The 12,286-nt window shown below is 42.5% G+C and overlaps 1 protein-coding gene across 1 annotated transcript in view; it reads left to right on the top strand.

Moving 5' to 3' along the window:
* Positions 1 to 12,286, top strand: part of LOC144791798 (guanylate-binding protein 1-like) — a 246,677-nt gene that overhangs the window by 15,137 nt on the left and 219,254 nt on the right. The window lies entirely within an intron of this gene.

Below are 12,286 nucleotides of genomic sequence, written 5' to 3'. Positions count from 1 at the left end.
CTATCTTGACATATAAGGAAAGTTACGTATCTTGCATTTACTTTTTTCTGACCTTTGGGAATTTTAAAAAATTGCCAAATGAAGTTTTCTTTCCGGTGAGACGTCCTGGGCTGCTCAGGCAAAAACTGCCTCTCTTCGTGCTCGTCCTCCTGTTCCTCTTCTTCCTCTCCTTGTTGAATTATAACTTGAGCAGGTGGTCCACTCTTCCTTGGATGTGGTGGAGGTGGTGGGGAAGCACCAGCTGAAGCTACTAAAGAAGCCATTGCTCAGTGATCACAAAGGGTCTTTCTCTCACAATGATGAAAGTCAGAGTGAGGAAAGAAGGAGGGATTTTCATCATTTGGGAAAAACAAGAGTTCTCAACCAATCAAAAGTGTTCATTTTAGATTATATGACCTAGTCTTACATCATTAGGAAACCAAAAGTGAAATGAACCAATGAAAAGTGTTATTACCAAGTCACATGACTTGCTGTGTTTACGTTAAGCGCTTTGCAGGGCCTCCCGGTTTGCTTCCAGAAACCTGCGCTTTGCGACTCGCTTCGCGTACCAGTTCGCTAACGTTGTACGTCATATGACGTATCACGCGATAACGTGAAACGTCATGCGGACGGGAGGCGTCACGATGTTGTTTTCTAACGCGGCACTTGCGGTAAAGAAACGTTTACCGGCTCGCGGTCTATTTCGCGGCATCAAGGTCAGCTAACGGGAAGCTTCCCGATTCGCGAAGCGGGAACGAAGAAAAAAAAATATTTAAAAAAAAAATTATTCATAAACATATAAAATATATTTTTGGATTTAAAGAAGAATACATTTTACAGCTACAGATATTAGCTGTTAAAAAACCAATGAAATTCACAGAAAAAACCATAGGTTATAGACCATATATAGTTAGGAATTAGCATTTACAAAACCTTGAAAATTCACTGAAAAAACCATAGGTTATAGACCATATATAGTTAGGAATTAGCATTTAGAAAACCTTATTTTACTCACACAAAACCATTGAAATTCCATATATAGTTAGTTGCACTAACTATATATCGCGCACCCGCAATCCACTGCTGATGATGTCACATATTACATCATTCATGACATGGTCAGTGACATCACTGATGACATCACTGATGACATCTCAAATGACATCACTGATGACATCACTGATGACATCTCAAATGACATCACTGATGACATCATGACACACCAATACCAGTTACTACATAAGCACTCACTGATTCCTACGTCTACACACACATTCACTCATTCACCCATACAATCACTCATACATACAGTCACTTATTATTACAACACTATCATATGCACTCATACACCTATGCAGACAGTCACACACTGCCACTCATCCATGGAGTTACTCACACACCAAGCCAGTCCTGTAAAGAATCAATCACACTTCCATTTCTTCATCTATACAGTTAAACACAGAACACCATACTTCAGTGACATCACTGATGACATCACTAATGACATCTGAAATGACATCACTGATGACATCTCAAATGACATCACTGATGACATCATGACACACCAATACCAGTTACTACATACACACTCACTGATTCGTACATCTACACACACATTCACTCATTCACCCATACAATTACTCATACATACAGTCACTTATTATTAGAACACTATCATATGCACTCATACACCTAGTCAGTCCTGTGAAGAATCAATCACACTTCGATTTCCTCATCTATAGTTAAACACAGAACACCATACTTTTCACACATATACTAACACATACTTACTCTCTTATACAATCACTGATACAAGTACACATTGATATGCACAGAGTCACACACCTCCCAGCCAGCCACACACACACTCAGTCTTCCATACATTCCGTCATTCTTCAATATGTAAAACGTATTTAAACTTTACAAAAACACACAGACACTAGATGATGTCATCAGTGATGTCATTTGAGATGTCATCAGTGATGTCATCAGTGATGTCACTGACCATGTCATGAATGATGTAATATGTGACATCATCAGCAGTGGATTGCGGGTGCGCGATATATAGTTAGTGCAACTAACTATATATGGAATTTCAATGGTTTTGTGTGAGTAAAATAAGGTTTTCTAAATGCTAATTCCTAACTATATATGGTCTATAACCTATGGTTTTTTCAGTGAATATATATATATATGTATGTATGTACATATGCACTGGAAAACTAAACACCCACTTCCCTTACAAAGAAGTGGAAAGTTTGCATGTCTGCAGCCTTTCTTATTTTTCACCTTATTCATCTTCCGCTCAATCAACACATCATCCACACATAAACACACCTACTTGCTGCCTTTCTTGGGACTATTGATTATACTTCTTTAATTCAAATTCAAAGTGCAGGCCTTTATCGAGCCTTTTTATTGTAACAACTACCCCGGCCGAAGTCACAGTGAAATTCGCACACTTGCTCCCTTTCTTGGCTGGGGTTATCAATTATTCTTCAATTTGATATTCTGATTCAAACTCAAAGCCCTTTATCAAGCCTTTTTATTGTAACTACTGTTGCAGGGATTCTGCTCCTACACAGAACTGTGCATAAAGTCTTAGGAACTCAGTGAATTACGGTGTTCCAAAAACCACCTTAGTAACCAAACCCCCTAACAGACTTGCAATCAGTGACTCATTGGTTCTTCGTCCTATAGCAAAAACACCAATGACTAGTCAACCCAGAACATGCGACTTAGATTACCTCAAGTAAGGTGGATAACAAGAGCACTCTTTCGTAATACTCTTACACCAGTCCAAAACAAGGAGTAAATAAAGACACGTGTAAGTTTGAAATGTTTATTTCTAACCCCGTAATCTCATGCGCAGTACCTTAGATAATACAAGCAAACATATTATCAGAAACAAGGTTGTCAGCATTGTTACTATTCCGTAAAATACAAAGGGAGAAAGCATCTTATAATGCTAAAGGGAAACAGATTTAAAATATACCTAGATTTCATCCTCCCTACCTAGCAGGTTAGTTTATAACTACAGAAGGTCTCATAGGATTACATGGGCGGACCCATACCTCTGGTACTCAGCAGTAGTGGATCACATTGAGTTCTGCACAAACTTTCAGGATACGAATGTTCTCCAACTGTGTATAATCATGCCTGCACACTGCATTATTAAACGCGCCAGTATAAGAGGTGGCCACAGCTGCATATGTGTTATGGCTTGAACGTGCGAGGATCATTCCGAATAACAGACACAGTCTCCAAGATAACCTTGATGTTCCATGCTCTCACTATACACACTAAACTAGCGAGGCAGTCTACAAATGTAGCATAACAAATTATTCTCATGTGAAGCAAAATACTCAGCCTTCTCTAAACAATATTGCAAGTGTGTGTCGGGTGCAAAGCAGAGCAGGAAAGCAAAAATGGCATTTAAGCTTCTAATAAACCCATGCTAACTTAACACAGTGTGAGTGCAAGCCTCAGCCCCACTGCACCCTTCCTTGATCGAAGCACGTGAAATAAACGTAGGCTAATTACGAACGCAGAGTCCAAGCCTGAAAAGCAGAGTGAAGATCAATTTGCAAAAGAAATAATTTGCTGTTTCATAGAAAGCAGTAACTAAATAATAAAGAATATGTGGAAAAATCAAAGAGACTTATTCCAACAGCGTATAAGCACAGAATGTAGCAACAGCCTCCAAGAGGAAGTAATTGTTCTCATCTGAAAACATTTCAGCCATCCAATTCAATAGTGGGAATGAACATTCATGTTCCTCAACGACCGGAGCCTCTATCACTATCGGAGGAAAACTCGGGTCATCTTCAATGTAACTGCGTGCCAAGAAGTCATGCGCCACTGCAAAAACATTCCAACGTCCCATTATTCCATGTATCGCTGCTAAGGCCATAATCCCGCCGCCAGAACAGAGCAAGTCATGAACCACTAAGGGGCTCCTCAGCTGGTCATAATCCGCGTTGGGAGACACTGTACTGCAGAGACACAAATCCAGGGCCCAGTCGAAACCGCAGTTCAGGCAATGGAAGACAGGTTGAACGCATGTGAAAAAGGAAAATCGAAACGATAATCCATAAACTGCACTCAATGTAGCCAGAGGCAGTGCTCCGTAATAACTAAGCATTCGGTTGCGCACCAGCCCAGAAATATATTCGTGTGCTGCAGGATGTGCATCCATATTTAAGTAAACAAATAATAGAAGTACACCGGCAACTAATGCGAGTATTAAGGGGAATCCACCAAAGATGCTGGAAAAAAATTGAATGAAAAAATGCAGAAAAGACACCAAATATAGTTTGAAAAGAAGTTACAAGGCCACTGCTTATAACTTTAAAAAAGTAAGGTAACTCCGTAGTCAAGGACACCTTAAAGATAGTCTGAATTAACTCCCCAAAATGCAGGGGCACGTCTGTATCTAATAAAGCATGCACTTCTGTGCGGGTGTTTGCTACATGAAGGACAAATGTTTCTCTAGCAGATGTAAGAGCAACCTGGTTTTGAGACAATAGCGCTCTTATACGGCTCATTTGGTTGACTCTGCTTTCAAGGTCGGAATCAACAGCCAGATAGAAACATCCAGCTTCCCCTGCAGAGGAGTAAACACAACTTTTTTATAGCAAACGACAGCTCAGTTACCGTAATCATGTAAGCGATGCCTGCTAACATCGCACAACAATCTGCATTATTTCAAGGTAAATAACTCCCATATGCCAGTAAAGTGATCGTTGTCATGATAGCAGGTGTCGGAGTGCCTTTCCAAACTCAGGCCAAATTAGGCGCATCTTGATTACAAGAGCCATGCAATTGCATGTGTCTACAAATTAAGGAGTGATCTGGTGCTATTGTGCAATCCTCACCATTCATATAAACTTCTTTTCCCTCCCTCAGGCACCTATATGTAAATGGTAATAACCAAGCTTCATGGAGATAAGCGCTGCCTAAAGATCCATATCTGCCTATAGCATAGTATTTCATGCAAACCTCAAACTTGAACAGGCTAAAAGGTAACGTTATAATACCGTGGATAAGCCACACAGCTGAATCGGATCTCCAATGAGTGACCACTTGTAACCATTCTCATAGCGCGCCCTGCGCTCTGATTTGACAGTGAGAGAGTGATCGCACCATAGTTTGAACTGCTAATCATTCTCAGCATACGCTACAAATACGCTTTCACGTTACGCGTCGCATCAAAGCTTCCATGTGACGTCATATACGGCGCCCAGTACGCGAAATGCACGAATGTTTTTAATTGTTTAAAAACATATATTTATGTATTTAATGAACATACTAACAGAATACATTATATAGAGTAGTTATTAAAATAGTTTTTTTAAACTTTGAACAATAGTATAATACTTTTAAAAGCAATTACACAAATCACGGTGGAACGTCATGCGTACTCGCATCATAAGAGCACCGTAAGCACAGCCTAAGCATACGCAAAGCCATGTGACTTTAAAAGAAGAGATTTAATTGGTTCATAACACTTCCTATTCCAACTGTTGAAAGTTCCTTCCCATTTTAATCATTCTACTATGACATTCTAAGAAGAAGCATCTCTTCTGAGAATCTTGTCAAATAGAAGGAAGATTGCCACGATAACAGCAATGGGCTCATCTTCCATCCATTCTTCAGAGGAACATTTCATTCCTGAAGAACCTCCAAAGGAGAGGAAAGAAGCTCTAATTTGGCTGTTTTTTACTTTTTCAGAAGGGCAAAAAAAGGTTAATGCACCAAAAGTAACCTGTACAAATTTCAAAACAACTCTTTCAAGTGGTGATCCATCCAAAAAATACTCCTTTGGCACAGCAAATATAGAGCGACACGTGAAGAACTTGCACCCCAACAACTTTGCTTGAGCTGCAACACAACCTGCTACTGTATCAAGCACATCAACTGCTGCAGCAGCATTTTCAGCAAGCAGTCCACACCCACAAATCGATCCTGACTTTGGAGAAGTTAAAATTGTATGCATTTATTGCGATAAACTTTTGTGTTATGGAGAACAGTCTATCGACCTGATAAGACGCAGGAAGCAGGAGCATTGGTGTCCTCGACGTTAGTTCTTTTTTTTTCATTCTTTTGTTCCTGTTGGACACTTTTTGGGTTCCAGTTCAATTTTTTTGCTTTTAAAAAAAACTTGATGACAAAACACCAAAAAAATAGAAAAGTAAAAACACAAAAAAAACAGAATTATAACGATCTGCTCCTAATAACCACATGAACACGGACCTAAGAATGTGAGGATTCAATGTCCCGAGCGCCGGGAACGCTACTTGCCCATTGCTAGACTCGCAACAACTCCCGTGGCCACCTACGTTCCCAGAATGCACTGGGCGCACGCTCTGGTAAACTAGAGCACGTCGCCACAAGAATGTTTAAGGATCTGGAAAGGAACCCCATCCCCCGGGAGCTATTTAAGAATAAAACGGACTTCTAGTTTTTTTTTTCCTTTTCCACCGCGTACGAGTACCATACTCGTACCCCGCGTTTTTTTTATTTAAAAAAAAAATGTTGGGCCTAAAGATCTATGTGGGACCCCCTGAGCAGGCCTAGAGGGTCAACATGTTTCTACCCTGCCCCCTTTCCTTATTTTTCACCTTTCTTTTACAGTGTTCTTGTGACTCGGTGCTACCGAGGCACAAGATGGCTGCCAACACTTTCTGGTTTAGAGTGTTGACAGACAGTTGACATCCAATCAGCATGCAGCTCGTGCTTGTAATTGCACAGATTTCTGTACGCGTGCCGTACTTCAACTCTAGATATCACTATGATTTTCTCAGGAACTACTGAACGGATTTACACCATTTAACAAAAAGCACAATCTGCGAACCGAACTCTACCTCTCTGCCAAATTTGGTGTAATTCCGTTCAGCCGTTGGGGCTGTAGCCCTGGGTCCCTATGGAAAATTGCATGGGGAAAACACGTTTTGGGCCCCCCCCTTTTTTCTCGGCCCCCACTTGACGAATCACCTCCAAACTTTCAGAGAAGGAGCGGAGCCGAGCAGGCCATTTTCTTGGAGAAATTCGCGAAGATTAGTTCACCAGCGCCAAAGTTATTCCAAATAGAATGTTGTGGATTTCCTATGGAAAGTAGGTCCTAACTATAACTACCTACTGGCGACCGCCAGCAGGTAATATATATATATATTTATGTGCATATATATATATATATATATATATATATATATATATATATAAAAGTTTTTTAAGTGGAGTTACTCGTAGGTCATCTAATAATAAAAAAAAATACTGTATTAAAACAAAACAAAACACTGAAATTCGCCGGTTATAAGTAATGACATAAGTATAACTTGCACTGCTGTAGATTTCAGACACCATCAGTGATGTAATATATGCAGTCATAAGCAGAGCATTATAGCAGTGCAAGTAATACTTGAGTCCAATGTTACCTGCATGATGCCCACCTGCGCATGCACTCTACTCTTTTCCAGCATACAGGACCTCTGCAGGAGCGCGCAGCTAGAGAAAAACGTTCCCAACTATTTTACAGCTCAAAAGAAAGCGTTCTCTTGCTGCGCATTCCAAAGGCTCCAGCTTTTATAGGAGCAGAACTCCTTGGACGCTTTGTCAGTGGCTGCTGGAAAGGTAGTGTGACTTCGGGAACAGGTGGCTATTTACAATGTCTCCTGCTCCCCTGCTGGTGTTATGTGCACTGGTATGTACATGCACTTAATAGCTTTAGAAGCCTTTTATTTAAGCCTGGGCGGAGTTCTGCTAGGTGGAACTCCGTGACGTGCAGAAAAAAAACTCAGTCGCGCTACGCTAAGCTCCGCAAGTGGCGGAGTGCATTGGATAAATGCTGTTCACGGTGATTTTCAGTGCCAGGTGCTTGTCTGCACTGTGCAATCATCGCAAATGGCACCTTGCACAGTGCAAGCGAGCGTTGCTTCCTTTCTGCCGCTCAAGAAGATTTTTACTTGAGCGGCAGCTTTATAAACGCGAACCGACAGTTTCTCAACACAAGCGGTCGCGAGCATACATGAGCACTTGCAATGAGAAATCTGAACCGCCTGCGTTGAGAAATCTCACCGGGAGGTTGATTTTCCACGCTCACGCTCGCAACTTGATGTTTAAAATTGCGAACAAGGAAAAGCCTCGCTGGGTGGTGGATTTTCCTCGCTTGCGCTCGCCAACTTGACGAACGCGAGCGAGGAAAAAAACTCCTCTGCTACGCAGAGCGGAGGTTTTCGGAACTCGGTGAGCTCCGCGTAACACGGAGTCCAGAAATTTCCGCAGACTTCATGAGCGGAGCGGAGTTCACCGCCCAGACTTACTTTTAATCCACAAAAACGAATCCATGTCAGAGATTCAGTTAGGTTTTTTTTGCAACCTTTATCTATTGACATGCAGCCATTCTTGCATAGACAGGAAAACTAAATAGTGATGATTGGGTCTGTGTGTAGTTTGCAGAGTTCCGCAATGCGTAACGCCGCGAAGTGACAGAAAAAGTCTGCCAAACTACGCGGAGTTCTGCGAGCGACGTAGTGCAATAGGGTCATGCCATTTGCTGTGATTTTAACCACCTGGTATTTGTCCAGCTCTGTAAAATCATCGCGAACGGCACAGCTTACTTTCTGCTGCTTTTCTACTCGAGCGGCAGCTTTCTCAACGCAAACGGTAGCTTTCTCAACACAAATGGTCGTAACCTGCCCTGACCACTCGCATTGAGAAATCCGACCACCCACGTTGAGAAATCTCACCATGAGGTTGATTTTCCCCGCTCACCAACTAGAGCTACGCCAAGCGCTGCGTGGAGTTTTTGGGAACTCCGCGTAATCTGTGTAGTGCAGAAAACTGCGCGAACGGAGCGGAGTTCACTGCCCAGGGTTAGTGATGATATTCCGGATTTACATCAGGAATCATACTAATACAATGTAATCGCTTACATAACTTAATACATTGTCATATCTTTTATTTAACATTCACTAAACAATATCCTGTCCAGAATGAAGATGAGGAGTAGGAAGCTACAAGGGGTAGGGAGTGGGCTTTCAATCCATTTATTTCTCATGTTTTACTTCCCTCTTGTTTAATAGTATTTTCTTTTTCAATTTGTTGCAATTTCATTTTTTTCATGCAGCATTTAAATCTTGTTAGGTGGAAAGTTTTACAGAGAAACACAAGGTCAGACTGTGCTTCTACCTCCTGGTTATGCGATGAATTCTTAGGATATTCACTTAGCTGAACACATTGATATAGAAGAGGGACAGACAAAGTGTCACAGTGTTTTTGCCTCACGTCTGTGCACTCTTCTTACTGTGCTCCCATGGCTGGAACATGAAATGTGTAACAGAGAAGGTCACACAGCACCTGTCACATGAGTACATAATGTGAGCAATCTTCACAGTGTGCTCCCACGGCTAAAACACACATGTAGCAAAGGGACCGTAGGTGACACAATGTCAAGAAAATGGGTGACCATTCCTGCACCTGGGACATCAGCCACATCTCTGGTACATTCAGTATCTCCTACAGCATATGGTAGGTTCTGATGGAGCGTCGTAACTCAAAGGTCATGATTGTTGCTGCTGACCTTGTCTCTTAACCATCAACTCCCTTTCTCTTACACCCCACAGTCCCAACCTGCAGGCTGGGCTTTGTAACTCCCACCAGGAAACAACTACCATTCGTCCGGAGAAAGGTCAATGACTTCTAATCTAAACTTGTATTTTTGCGAATCAATCTATTGCCCCCCCCCTCCGATAGGCTTTAAAACGGAGACATATGTGCCTTAAATGAACCAAAGAAAGACTCAGTATAGCCTAGGGTTAGAGTTTCCCACATGACATTTTACAATCACATCTTATCTTCTGATTTTTAATACAGTGTTAGACTGTTCCCTTCTTTAGAACATAAAAAACACTATGTTTGTGTTGAGAGATAAGTGTGCAAATGGATCCACGTGTGTTTCATTGATATGCAGGCTGCTTCAACGTTTGGTTTGCTAAGAAGTCTGCACAGTTATGTTTTTCTTAGGCTAATTGCTTTGTGAAGCCACTCCTCTACTACATTGTTAATGCTTTAAAAACAAGCAGATTCTGGAATGAATTCTTAGATGTTAACTGGCTGACCTGTAGGAATACATAAACCAAAAAAATGGGTCACTGTTCCTAGGAGAAGATAAGAGGTTTCCTAACCTATACACAATGTAATTCACTCGCTTGAATATCATAGCTACTTAGGGTCATCATAACCCTTTAGCAGCCATAATTTGTTGTTTTTTTATTTATGACAGAAGAATCTTTTCATTAAATTTGACTAGTGTAGATATCCTCTAGACATTTTTAAACTCACTCACCACTTCACGAGCACTACCTCACACTCCTTATATGGCGTACAAACAATTGATCTCTGCTAAAGTGACCCTTCTGGGGACCTGTAGGGCATTGCCGTGCCGGTCTGACGCGGAGCACCGCCCTATGATGAAGCATGACATCCCTTGGGATATGTGAGGGCACCAAGTAAAGGTCACTTTAACGTTCCTTCTCATTTTTCCAAAACAACACCTCTTGTCTTCTCTTAGGAACTTTGACTGATTGTTTTGGTTTATTCATTACTTAGGAGCACAGCACTGGACGTTCATTTAGCTCCTTGTCCCCCACCTCCTTTATTTAGAGTACTTTAGGAATTCATGCCATGTTGAAACAAATGTGTGACTGGTGCCCTTCTTAAAATCATTTAATTTGTAACGCTATTGAAGGTTGTTTATTCACATGCAAAAGGTGAAGTGCAGACTTGGCGTTACTCTCCCCATGCACAAGTCAGGAAAGGATGTTCAAAGAGCTCCGGCTCCTCATTGCAGTTAACCACTCCCTTGCGGCAAGAATTTTGCCGCAGGGCGGGGGTGTGGGGAGTGAGCGCGGCGCTTCCGTGCTCGTGACAGAACTACGCCGTCATGTGCTCATGACGGCCTGGTTCCGTCATGGCCCAGCCCGCTCATTAATTTGCCCGGACAGGCGGGGAATTAATGCTACGTGGGCGGTGCGGCATCTGCTTGACGGAACCACGCCTTCATGAGCACACGCCGCCCGTTAAGTATAGCTCACCAAGTGTTGTTTCGTAGACTTCATTCACTACGAGATAAGTAAATAACGACCTCCCGAATATCACAAAAACATCATGTAGGACAAGGGTTCTGAAGGGGATGGACTACAAACATTTTATAGGTGCAGCCACCATGTTGATAATTATACAAACTATGCAGTGAATACTAAAAATGGAACATGTTTGGTTCTAACAAGTGATGGTACAACCACCAAACACGGGGTTCCTCTTTTTTTAAAATCTTTTTATTGAAGTTAAGACTAAACAGTGGCCATTGTGGACACAGAAACGGGCAATAGAGGCGTACAGTAGGTCACACATTGGGTACATTTTACATCAAAGGCAGGACAGTGGGACTGGATTATACAACAACATTTAGATTTCTAACTCAGGTGCCGGTCGCGGGGCCGAGGGGGTTCACATATACCTCCTCTGTACTCGTTCCATTTACCCCATATTCCCTCCCACTTTTGAGGGCACCCCCGAGCCACAAACACCACCTTCTCCTGCAAAATACACCAGTCCATGTCTCGTTTCCATTCCGCGAGTCGCGAGTCGCGGAGTCGCGACTGCTCCCCATAGTCTTGCAATGTTGCATTTTGCTACCACCTGGCCGAGTGTAACCCACAACCTGCCTTTAGCCGGCAGGTCCGTCGGCTCCCATATGTTCAGTATGCAGCGCTTTGCTTCCGGGCGCAACTCCACCTCCCACACCTCCTGCATGCATCGCACCACCTTTACCCAGTATGTCTGTAATAATGGGCATTTCCACAGCATGTGAAAGAAGGAACCAACCATTCCACACCCCCTCCTGCACCCGTCACTCTCGCTCCTTCCCATCTTTTGCAGTCTAGTGATTGATATGTACACCCTATGTAGGATCTTGAGTTGGATGAGCCATAGCCTTGAGGAGATAGCCACCTCCTTAGGGGAGGCCAACGCGCTATTCCACTCCTCTTCATCTAGTTCCAGACCGTCCGCCTCCCACTTCCCTTTGAGGCCCAGGAGTAGGTCGGGGAGGCTGGTTATCAGTTTCTTATAGGTGAGTGAGATCACATGGTCCGGTATATGACCGTCCAACAGTCTATCTTCTAGGGGGGATGACTGAGGGGGCACCGTACCATGTGGGATGTTTTTCTGCAGAGTATGACTGACTTGGAGGTATCTAAAGTATTCGGTGTCCGCCAGTTCGTATGTGGATTGTAAGGATGGGAAG

The sequence above is a fragment of the Lissotriton helveticus genome, chromosome 11 (genome assembly GCF_964261635.1).
Source record: "Lissotriton helveticus chromosome 11, aLisHel1.1, whole genome shotgun sequence".
In the NCBI taxonomy this organism is placed as follows: Eukaryota; Metazoa; Chordata; class Amphibia; order Caudata; family Salamandridae; genus Lissotriton; species Lissotriton helveticus.
The sequence above is the reverse complement of the archived record's forward strand: the minus strand, read 5'-3'. Positions and strand labels throughout refer to the sequence as shown.